This window comes from Microtus ochrogaster, unplaced genomic scaffold (assembly GCF_000317375.1).
Source record: "Microtus ochrogaster isolate Prairie Vole_2 unplaced genomic scaffold, MicOch1.0 UNK35, whole genome shotgun sequence".
Taxonomy (NCBI): domain Eukaryota; kingdom Metazoa; phylum Chordata; class Mammalia; order Rodentia; family Cricetidae; genus Microtus; species Microtus ochrogaster.
The window spans coordinates 3,772,051-3,784,722 of NW_004949133.1; the positions used below are offsets into that span (position 1 = coordinate 3,772,051).

General features: G+C 39.9%; 1 pseudogene; it reads left to right on the forward strand.

Moving 5' to 3' along the window:
* The first annotated feature begins 8,679 nt into the window (after positions 1 to 8,679).
* LOC101979924 overlaps positions 8,680 to 12,672 on the forward strand; it is a 15,261-nt pseudogene continuing 11,268 nt past the window's right edge.

Below are 12,672 nucleotides of genomic sequence, written 5' to 3' on the forward strand. Positions count from 1 at the left end.
ATGCCTATCAATCTGATATACATCTCTGTACATCTAGAAATTCTAACTAACATGATTACAAGTTGACTCTTTAAATTATTATCTATTAACCTATATTTTCAATTATACATTACATTTTTAAAAGAGCTGCACAAACCCAGTGCCTTAATCAAGAACAGAAATACACACATAACAAAATTTACCTTAAATTTGTTTCAATAAACCAAGATCCATACTAATTAAAAGTGCTAATGAGAAAGAAACAACAGCTGCTGAGATACATTGGATAGTAAAAAAAAAAAAAACTATGGAATTAAATCAGCTGGCATACTTTAAAGATGTTTTGACCTCAGAATGGAAACCAGGACATACACTGGGGGAAAAGTTTTGCTTTGTTTTCACAAAAAAGAAAAGAAAAAAGGAAAAAAATCAAAATTGATAAAGATACAATTTGAACAAGAGACACCTCTTAATTAGAAGACATGATAATTCATCAAGTAGCATAGCCATTTAATCTTAACTAATTTATAAAATTAACAAATGCTTTTCATTTAATCAAGTATCACTTGCCAAAAGAGAACCTCCCCAAAATTAAGGTTGGCGAAGGGTTTTGTTTCTATCTTTTCAGAAGTATAAAGGCATTCAGATAAGAAACCCAAATATCACTGGAAAAATGAGACATCTGAAGAAAAAGGACAAATCTTCCAGATAAAATGTCCCAAGAAAAAGAATAACTAACCTATTAGTATATCACATTTCCAATGGCATAAACTTTCATAAATCTTCCCAAATGCTTCTTTCTGCTATTCTCTATAGACATATAATGCAAATGATCTTTTTGTAGTGCCAGTCGAATTAAAGAATAAAGCTGGCTTTGGAGTTGGAGAGTGACTCTTTCCTTCTCTAAACCTAAGCATGGTTGTTAAACAAAAATCCAAAATCTCTGTCTTATGAGAGAAGAATTACTTGATATGGAACAGAAAAAAAAATTAAGGGACTATTATGTTACCACTAATTTCATAATCTTTTGGTTTTATTTTGAATCTTTGACAGCTTTTCTTGAGATAGAAATACTCTCTCAAAATTTATAAGATTAACATATATTTAAGCTTTTGTCATGATGTTAATATGAGTTATAGAGCATACTAAAAAAGACTTCATCTACCTTGCTGTATATGGTTTCAGGTTTGAATCTCTATCAGTTTTATTAAGTAAATCATGACCATACCTAATAGCAATCTTTGAAGTCTCCAAAAGGAAAATGCGGCCACACAAAAACAATTTCATCAGGACTGTGATAACACCACTAAGCTGAAAACCCCACCTAAGGATCAGCTTTGGACTACAAACTCTCAGAACAATTTCAAGGTGGCTAGCTGAGATGACTACTCTCACCAGGACCTGAGAAAAGCCCTGAACTTTCCCATTATGCAGAGACTGGACAACAAATGATACAGCTCCCTCTTGAAAATTAGTATATTGATTTCTTTTCAGGGTCCCTTAAAGATGTCTTTGACCCCCATATGGTCAGAAGTAAATTTATGAACAATGACACCTACATTCCCAAGAGGTGGGGTGAGTGGATTTTTGTCTTTCATTTGGGTTATAAATACTTGTCACTGTTTGAGGGATTGGTTGCAAGCTGTTATTGGTACCAGGCAGGAAAAAAGCTAAACAAAAGAGATTAGATTCAAGGTTCTTGTTTTGAAAAGAAAAAGGAGGAACACCAATATGATAAGATAAAGGAGTAGATTGTTGAATCTACTCTGAAAAGAAAAAGGGATATAGATATGATAAAATAAAATGGTAGATTATTTAATCTACTTTTAAAAAGAGTACTAGTTTTAAATATTTTACTTTGGATTGGACTTTAGTATATTATATACAAATTATGTATATTGTACAAAGTTAAGAATAAATTTGTTAGAACATACCATACACACATTTCTAATCTTGCTCAAGATATTGTACCTATACTGTTCATTTAACAATACAAAGCAAATTTCTAGTTCTTGAAGGTTATTATTACCAACTGGTTAAGATAATAAGAAAATACAGGTTAGTAATTAATCACCTATTACAATTAAACTTATAGTCATACTAGGAATGTTTTCAAAGTCGAGCAAACATCTATTTTAGAGACAGGCCATCTTAAAACACTTAAGAGATCTAGAGAATAAGGTTTTTAAGGTATTTTAATAACATAGGTTCTTTTTTATGTCAATGAGACAAGTTTGCTCCTGGTAGCACCAATCTACTCTGGATAAGATGAGCATTTGTTCATCTATGTTTATAGCAGCACTATTTGTAATAGCCAGAACCTGGAAACAACCTAGCTGCCCCTCAATAGAAGAATGGATAAAGAAGGTGTGGCACATATACACTCTAGAGTTTTATTCAGCGGTAAAAAAACAATGACATCTTGAATTTTGCATGCAAATGCATGGAAATAGAAAACACTTTACTGGGTGAGATAACCCAGACACAAAAAGATGAATATGGTATCTACTCCTCATAAGTGGATTCTAGCCATAAACAAAGGACATTGAGCCTACAATTCGTGATCCTAGAGAAGCTAACTAAGAAGGTGAACCCAAAGAAAAACATATAGTTATCCTCCTGGATATTGGAAGTAGACAAGATTGCCAGACAAAAGTGGGGAGCATGGAGGGTAAGCGGAGATGGGGAAAGAGAAGGGATAATGGGAGGATGGGGGGAACTTGGGAGAATGCTATGGTTGGAATGGAGGAAGGGTGGATATGGGAGCAGGGAAGTGGATATCTTAATTAAGGAAGGCATTTTAGGGGTGGCAAGAGACTTGAATCTAGAAGGGTTCCCAGGTGTCCAAGGAGATGTCCCCAGCTTGTTCCTTGGGCAGCTGAGGAGAGGGTGCCTGAACTGGCCCTATCCTATAGCCACACTGATGAATATCTTGCATATAACCATAGAACCTTCATCTAGCGATGGATGGAGATAGAGACAGAGACCAACACTGGAGCACTGGACTGAGCTCCCAAGGTCCAAATGAGAAGCAGAAAGAGGGAGAACATGAGCAAGGAAGTCAGGACCGCTAAGGATGCATCCACCCACTGAGACGGTGGGGCTGATCTATGGGGAGCTCACCAAGGCCAGCTGGACTGGGACTGATGGAACATGTGATCAAAGCAGACTCTCTGAATGTGACTGACAATGAGGGCTGACTGAGAAGCCAAGGACAATGGCTCTGGGTTTTGATTCTACTGCATGGATGGGCTTTGTCGAAGCCTAGCCTGTTTAGATGCTCACCTTCCTGGACCTGGGGGGAGCGGGGAGGACTTGGACTTCCCACAGGGCAAGGAACCCTGACTGCTCTTAGGACTGGAGTGGGGGGAGGGGAGGGAAGTGGGAGGAGGGGAGGAGGTAGAAATTTTTAGAATAAATAAATAAGTAAATAAATAAATATAACATCATAAAAAAAGATGATGGATATTGAAGAAACTCTACATGGAGTTTAATATGTCTGTGGCAAAAGTAAGCCACTGGGCAAGAAAGGGCACTTGCCTTGATTGCTAACAGTGTCCTGTCCTAATTATCCAAGCAGGACATAATAAACAGAGTGACTACAAAACCTTTTCAAGACAAGTAGGGTGTTGGGGGAAGCTGCTTATTTCCCGGCTACCCAGACTCCTGAAATAATCACTCAAAAACTATATTATTTGCAATACTGTTTGGCCAATACCTTAAGTGTATTGCTAGCTAGCTAGCTCTTATATTTTAAACTAACTCATCTCCATTAATCTGTGCATCACCCACGAGGTCGTGGCCTATTGGCAAAGTTACAGTGGGCTCCAGCACAGACGTCTGACTCTGGTGGCAGCTATATGGCTTCTCTCTGACTATATATATATATATATCCATATATAGATAGATAGATATAGATATCTTTCAGACTGGCTTTACTCTGTTAAGTCATTGGCTGAAAGCAGCTTATTATCAACCAATAAAAGCAACACATATACAGAAGAACTTCCACACAAGGAGAGCAGTCCTTCAAATGTCTGCTTCTTAGAAGAGTCTCTCAGGTATTCTAGGCTTTTAGGCTGAAGATGGATGCCCCAACATTTCAGAAGAACCTTCAGTGATTGTCCAGGCATCCAGCTGTCTCTGTCATTTCCCACATTTTTTGGACATCGCTCGCTTGCACTTCCTGCTTATTCAGTTAATACTTTTCCTTCTTGGGTCTCTGAGGGAACTGAAGACAAGATAGTTATAGTTATGCTTTTCTTTGTTTACCAGACACATAAAAAAAATTCACTAAAGAAGTGTAAAGTATATAATGTTGAGAGACATAAAAAGATAATTTTGAGTTAGTAGTGCAAATTAGAATAAAAAGTGAATTAGGTACAACACTTTGGACTCACCAAGATAGGCTAGATAATAGAGTATTTTCTTTGAGTTTGTCAAATGCAAATGGACTAGCATTGTTGATGTACATATTGCTTGTATATATTGTATATAGTTATTGTACTTATTGTATATAGTTTTTCTTATATTAGTTATAACCTTCTCTCTTATTTTAGACAAAAAGGGAGAAATGTGGTGGTATTTTGTTTATGATCTAAAAGATAAAATTTTCTAAAGATCAGAGTGAAGAACAAATCACACTAGTTAGCTACAGTCGCCAGGTAGTAGTGGTATACAACTTTAATCCCAGCCCCTGGCATACAGAGAGAGATGGATCTCTGTTAGTTCAAGGTCACCTGAGCTACATGAAATTGATCCAGTGTAAAAGAGAAAAAGAACCAAGCAGTGGTGGCTTACAACCTTAATCATAGTATTTTAGAGTCACATGCCTTTAATCCCTGCACTAAGGAGGTTGAGACACTAAAGGATATGACTGGACAGAGAGAAGAATATAAAGCCTGAAGATACAGGAGCAGAGAAGGCAGTCTGAGGTCAAGATCACCTGTTTGGTCTAAAAATTGGAAGAGCTAAGAACTCTAGTGGCTGGTTGCTCTACTCTAATCCTTCAGCTTTCAACCCCTGATAGCTGACTCCATGTTTTGCTATCAAGACCAATTAGAATTCATGCTACAGTTGTCTTCTGTCTTCCATACTTGTACACCCTTACACGCACACACACACACACACACACACACACACATACACACACACACATTAAATAAATAAAAGTGTTGTTATTTAAATAACGCCAGGCATAGCACCCTACACCTTTAATCTCAGTACTGAGGAGACAAAAGCAGATAAATCTCTGAGTTCAAGGCTAGCCTGGCCTACAGAGAAAGTTCCAGAGCACACAGGTCTACTCAGAAAACTCTGTCTCAAAAAAAAAGTGGTTTTTTAATTTGAGTAAGGTGTGAAGAAGCACATATTAAAGCAATCATATTGCCCCCAACACACATACCTTTTTTTTTCAAGGTCGGGGATCAAACCCAAGGCTCTTGTTTTTTGATATTCTTGTCATCATGTTTTCTCTTCATCAAAACTTCCACCTTGTCACTACACACAAGAGACTCAAACCCTTCCAGTTCAGTCTATAGCACAAGAAGAAAGGTCAACAGGGGAAAACCCTGTCCCCTGACCTTGCTCTCACCACCACCTAGCTCATCATTACCAACAGTAGAAATAACACACTCACTGGCTCTACACATACACTCCTAACATCTGTGATTCTATTCTGTTGTGAAAAGATGTTCATCTAAGTGACACCTGAGTATCAAAGGGAGCAAGAGGAAGACTGGAGAGAGCAGATGCCATGCAGTCATATACCCCACTGACCACCAGTGACTGGCTTGCTTTGCTTTCAAATGTGTCAGTGGTTCAGGCCTAAAATCCCCACCCTGACAGTAAAGATGAGGAAAGCATGGGAATGACCCAGCAGATGTTAAACACAGTAGAAACTAGCCATGCCCTCTAAGTACTACTCAAATTGTAGCTTCATAGATGTAAGAAATAATTCTTGTTTTAAATTACTAATTCAGAGAGAAGTGACACAATCGCCATGAAATGGGCTTTGAACCCCAGCTGATACATGGTAACGATAATAATTTAATGGACTCACAAGACTCATCATGGTGGTGAAAGCAGTGGCGTGTGGATGTGTGGTGTGTCTGTATGTATGTTGATTTGTTTCTCTCTCCTGTAGCTCAGGCTGCCTTTCAATGCACCATGTAGACAACGATGACCTTGAATGCTTTTATCCTTGTGTCTCCACCTCTCAAATGCTAGGATTATGATTATGGGCCATTATTCTTTGTTAAGGCTCAGGTTTGATAACAATCCTTGTTAGCAGTAGTGTGGTGTTGGGGTATATTCAATCCCACTGTGAACCCCAAGTTTGCATTCACGTTAATTAAATAAAATTATCCATGGGTCAGGAGGCTGAGTTAGCAATTAGTTGACAGAAAGTAATCATAGAGCATCAGAGGGCATCTGTGAGAGAGAAGAAGATGCACTGGAAATAGTAGAGAAGGATTTTGAGTGGTGCAGCCTTTTCCTGTTTTGGTGGAGCAGAGGGGTGAAATTTTCAAGGGAGATGTCACCAAGGAAAGAAGATTATCTAAGTGCTACTCAACTAGCTAGCTAGATCTCTGAGCTAGCAGGTTTCATCCCAGCCTTTGATTATCAGATTTTAGATACAAATAGGATGATAGAGATTTACTTAAAGCTACCTTTAGTGGAATCAACAAAGACAGTGGCTGCAGGAAAAAGTTCCCACCAGGCCATTGCCAGAGAAGCAGGCCAGTAACTACAGAGTCACAATTGCTGGCTGAAATGACAGTGGATTAACTAACATTTCTAGGAAAAAATATTCAAATTTATTACAAAGAACAGTCACCAACCATTCACATTGAATATAACAGGATGCTACTCATCTTTCAAAGGTACCAACAGCCCTACCTTTAAAATGGTTACTGACAAACCTCTCTGAGTGGAAAAATGGCCTTTGGCATCAGAAAAATTACATGTCTTAGAACAGTTGGTACAGGCACAGCTAAATGATCAACATATTGAAGAATCAATCAGTCCTTGGAATTCTTTTGTATTAGTCATTAAAAAGAAATCTGGGAGAGAGAGGAAGAGTGTGACTCCTATCCCAACCCAGAAGTGTCAGAAAAAGAGAGAGGGGGGGGAAGCTCAGCAGTGACCCCAGGCTGTAAACATCAGAAAGACAGGAAAAGCAGTGGCACCCTGAACTGTTGGTGGAGGTATCTCATTTGTTTCCTGGCTTCCAAAACCCAAAATAATCACACAGAAACTATATTATTTAAATCACTGCTTGGTCAATTACTTAAGCATATTTCTAGCTAGCTCTTACATCTTAAATTAACCTATTTCTGTTATTTTATACCACATTCAGTATTTTAAAAATTTTTACTAGTTTGTAGTAATTTTGAGACAATCAAGGACAAAATAGTGTGTGAGAGTTATAAGGAATTCGATTTATGCAGAATAAAGGTTTATATTTATTTTTAAATGTTTATATTACTATTTTGATGTTAAGCTTGTCTTTTTATAGCCAGGTTTGATGGTGTGTGCCTGTAATTACAGCACTTAGAAGGTAGGATGAAGAGAATCAGGAGTTCAAGGACATCTTCACATCAACAGTGAGTTTGAGACCAGCCTGGGCTACAGGAAATGTACTCTCATGTTCTCCCCTAGCCCAAAAATGTCTTCTCCTCCTCTCAAATGAGAATAATTATAAACATTTGGAGATTTTAAGTATTACCTTGCAAGAAAGACACAAACAAAAAAATCCAAATGGATGTGTGTAATCAGAGGTTTTTTGTCCTGTCTGCCAGTTCCCAAATAACCACTCAGAGTCTTAATATTACTTATAAATACTTGGCCAATGACTCAGGCTTATTGTTAACTAGCTCTTACATTTAAATTAACCCATTTTTCTTATCTATGCTTTGCCACGTAGTTCTTGACTTGTTAGCTCATGTTTTAAATCTCTTTCTTCCTCAGTAGCTTGTTGGCATCTCCCAGACTCCTTCTTTTCCTGCATCTCTGCTTAGATTTACTGCCTCCCTCTATCCTGCCTTTCCATGCAAAAAAGCAGCTATATTTATCAACTATATATAACATATTTACAGAAATATATAGAAAGAGCAACACATATTTACAGTATATAGAAAGACATCCCACAGCAGACATCAAATGTTGCAAGTCTCCTCGTATATTTTCCTTTTGAAAATGCACAGATCGATAAAATTTCCAAACATGGGGATAGTACCAGGATATGGCATCTAATATTTATCTTCTAGAGACTTTGAATCCCATGAGTCATCTATCTACATAGAACTTTCTGCAATAAATAAAAGTTGCCCCTCCAGTGGTCTCCTGCCAGAAAAGGAGGAGCCTGGCAAAGTCTGGGCTATTCCCACCAGGCTCTTCCCATAAAAGAACAAGAGCCTCACCTGGACCACACTAGAGACTCTGCAGAGAGAGAGGGGCTCATCTCCACTCAGCGGGCAACTCTGAGTGTCTGGCCAGGTACGGAGGGGAAGGTAATTGCTGTCAGAGGAAGAAGGAAAGTGGACTGCGGCTCAGGTCTGCTTTAGGACCCAGTGATACGAGGAGTTTAAAGAGGAGGAAGGAGCCTTTGACGAGGACTAGATAGGAGCTGAGACAGAGATGGGGGAAAAGATGGTCTGGATAGAGAGTGACCTTCATCTTGCTTTTCTCTAGATGACCATGACCCAGTTCAGAATCCTGCTGTTTATCATTTTGGCCACCAGAGGGTGCAGTGCAGGTGAGTCTTGATACAGGACCTCAGACTCCTCAAGTTACTTCTAGCATTAAAGGCAGTCAGCACCAGCCTTGGATACTTTCCAGACCTGGGTCTCTTGAGGGTCAGAGATCACTCTTTTGTTGTTATCATTCCTGTTGTTCTTTGTTTTTGGAGACAGGGTTTCTCTGTATAGCCCTGGGCTGTCCTGGACTTGATCTGTAGACCAGGCTGTCCTCAAACTCAGAGATCTTCCTACCTCGGCCTCCTGAATCTGGGAATAAATTAGTGGGTCACCACAGTTCATGCATCTAAAAATAATAATAATAATAATAATAATAATAATAATAATAATAAATATTTTAAATTAAATATGATTGCATTCTTTTCCCACTCCTTTTCCTCCCTCCAGCCTTTCCCAATTATTGCCCACCCTCAGTCTGTACGAAAATAAATTTTGTTTAGTTGTGGGTTTATGTTCTTTTCCGGGAATGTAAATACAACCTATGCCATCCATCATAGAGATGATGCCTTTGAGATGCAGGCTGGGTGCTGATTGCCTCTTGCAGGAATTGGACAGTGGCAGTGAGATTGTTGAGAAAGGCCCTGGTCCTAACTCTATACTTGTGTGTAACTCTAGAGGAAATTCTGAAGGAACTGTGTCCCATCCTAGTCACTCCTTATGCTTAGTCCTTGGCCTTTGAGTTTCAGTGTCAAGGGAACAGTCTGGTTTGTGGCCAGAGAATGTTTACTTCAATTCTGCTCTCTACAAGAACTCAAAATTATTTTAAATGTGTAATTCCTCTTCACTGATATTTTGGTATCTTTAAGGAAGAAGGCAAGTCCCTAAATGTCATCTTACGTGATCTCCACATGATAAACTTTGTCAGCTGGATATTAGACACCAGGGAACTGAGTCTCAGACACAGTGAATACAATCTAAAATTGCTTGACTTGTGAACATGGAGCTACTTACACCTGAGCAGCTCTGACACCAAAGTTCTCATTTGTTTCTATTCGTCTAGGTTCTCAGAGGACTTTGCAGAGTTGAGGCCAATTTGCAAGGCTTTTGCTTCCATGGTCTCTTGGTCTTGCTTCTTCCCTGTCAACCTCACTACCCATGCTTCAGACACATTAGGCTCCCTGCATTTCCTCTACCTGCAAAGCTGGACTTCACTTTACTCTTCTTCTTCAGGACTTTGGACACAAATTTCTCCACACCTTCAGATCTCTTGTCTTTATACCTACTTAAAAATCTTGTTGATTCTCAGAGGGAGGCTTTGAGAAGTCATGGAATGAGTTTAGGATGAATGACATGGGAGGCTGGGTGTCCCATGGGTGTGAAACTCTGCATCTTCTCTTGTTAAAGAGAACGACACCAACAGCCGGGCCAATCCTGTGTCTTCCTCTCTGTTCAGAAGCTGCAAGGAAATCAAGCAGGAGGTCACTGGGGCACGAGGTGAGTGATGAACATTTAAAGAGCACACTGTGATCCTAACACTTGGGAGCCTATGGCAGAGGATTGAAATCTCCAAGTCAACCTGGGGAGACCCTGTCTCAGAAATGCAGACACATAACCCAGCTAGGAAACCAGGTTTTGTCCCATGGAACAGCTTTATTTATATATAGAAAATGTTATAAAATGTATAATCAACTATAAGGGTATTCAGAGTCAAGAATAACTTTCACAAGGTTATGGATCACCACTATCCATCCCCAGACAGTTTTTTTCCTTTAATAGAAATTCTGTAGCAATAAACTCCCATATTCCCTGTGAGTTGCTGTTCTGTTTCCTACTTCTATGAATCTGTCAATATCTGTTACCTCATATGACTAACCTGCCTCATTTTGTTAGCAACCATCAAGGCTCATATGTGTTGTAAAATAGTTCATTTATTTAAAAAAGATTTATGATTATTATTATTACTGTGTGTAGATAAACATGTCTGTGTGGGATATTGTATACATGGATGTGTAGGTACATGCAGAGTTCAGAATAAGCCGTCTAGTCCTCCGGAACTGGAGTGACGTGCACTTGTACAAATGCCAAGATGAGAACCTAACTCAATTCCTCTGCTAGAGCAGTACATGCTCTTAACCACTGAGCCATTTTTCCAGTTCACTTTACTCTTTTTGATCTATTGGATATATAGGAATGTACACAATATATATTTTGCATAGGAGACAGCATAGAATATACTGGGTATTTCTTTTTCTATAGAAAAGTACTTGACTTGTTCCTGTCTTTCAGGTCTTGTGTCCAGAGCTGTAACAAATATGAATGACATACATGAGTCCCTGCTCCAAGTTCTATGTGTATATACTGAGTAGAATTACTAAAACCTCTGTAAATATTCTGTTTAACATTAGAAAAACATCACTGTCAGTTTGGGTAATTCCATGTTCTCCTTCAGTCACAGAAGCATGACTTTCTGCAGTCAGGCAGAACCCAGGGACACATGTGGTAGGACTCTCAGGGTATGAGGCATTCATTAGCTGTTGGAGGAGGCCGCTTGTTTGTTTCCTGGCTGCTTAGCCCTGAAATAATCGCACAGAATCTGTATTAATTAAAATACTGCTTAGCCCATTAGCTCTAGCTTCTTATTGGCTAACTGTTACATATTAATTTAACCCATCTCCATTAATCTGTGCATCACCACAAGATCATTGCCTACCAGCAAAGTTTTGGTGTGTCTGTCTCCAGCGGAGGCTCCATGGCTTCTCCCTGACTCTTCCTCCTTTCTCCCAGCATTCCTTTTAGTTTTTCCCACTTAGCACTGTTCCCCAATAGCTCTGCTATAGGCCCAAAGAAGTTCCTTTATTAACCAATGATATTCACAGCAAACAGAGGGAAATCCCACATCAATTAACCATGTTTGTAGTTCCTAGAGCCATTCTGTTCCTAGACCTGAGATGGACAATGAGCCTGAAAACAGGTGGAATGTGGATTGGTTCTCTCTACAGATGGCCTCTATTTCCTCCGCACAAAGAATGGTGTCATCTACCAGACCTTCTGTGACATGACCACTGCTGGCGGTGGATGGACCCTGGTGGCCAGTGTGCACGAGAACAACATGGGTGGGAAGTGCACAGTGGGCGATCGCTGGTCCAGTCAGCAAGGCAGCAGAGCAGACTACCCAGAGGGGGATGGCAACTGGGCCAACTACAACACCTTTGGGACTGCAGAGGGGGCCACAAGTGATGACTACAAGGTTGGTACACTCTGTAGACACTTGGGAAAGCATGAGGATGTGAGTGTAGCTCAAGGATGCCCTGGAGAGGCTGGTAAGGTTGTCCTTCAACATGGGAGAAGAAGTGAAAAGTCCTTACCTTGAATCCTTCCAAGTAGTAGGAGGTGGTGGAACCTTGGAAATGGGTCATCTGAGCATGGCTGGCCCTCTATCCACCTGAAGCCTAGGGATATAAGTTCTGCTGGGGACTTTTGCTCAGTGAAATCTCCTGCTCTTCTCATACTCAGTATTTGTTGCTTTCCAGAACCCTGGCTACTTCGACATCCAGGCTGAGAACCTGGGCATATGGCATGTGCCCAACGATATCCCCTTGAAAAATTGGAGGAACAAATCCCTGTTGCAGTACCGCACTTTTAATGGTTTCTTTCAGCGCATGGGCCATAATCTGTTTGGCCTGTACAAGGTATTTACGATTGCTAACCTAGGCTGCTTTTCATGGATGTGGAGATAGGCAAGTGTTTGAGGTTGGGCATGCGGTATTCTGTGTTCTTTTCATTCTAAAGTGTAGTGAGCCAACGAAGGAAAAAGGTAGGAATAAGTGGAAAAGAGGGAGAGAGGAGAAAGAAGAAGAGAGAAAAGGAAAGAAAGGGAGAGGAGGGGAGAAAAGGGGGGAAAGGAGGGAAAGGGAAGGAGGAGAGGGGAGGGGAGGGAGAGTACAAGACAGGAAAGGAGAGGAGAAGAGAGGAGAGGAGAGGAGAGGAGAGGAGA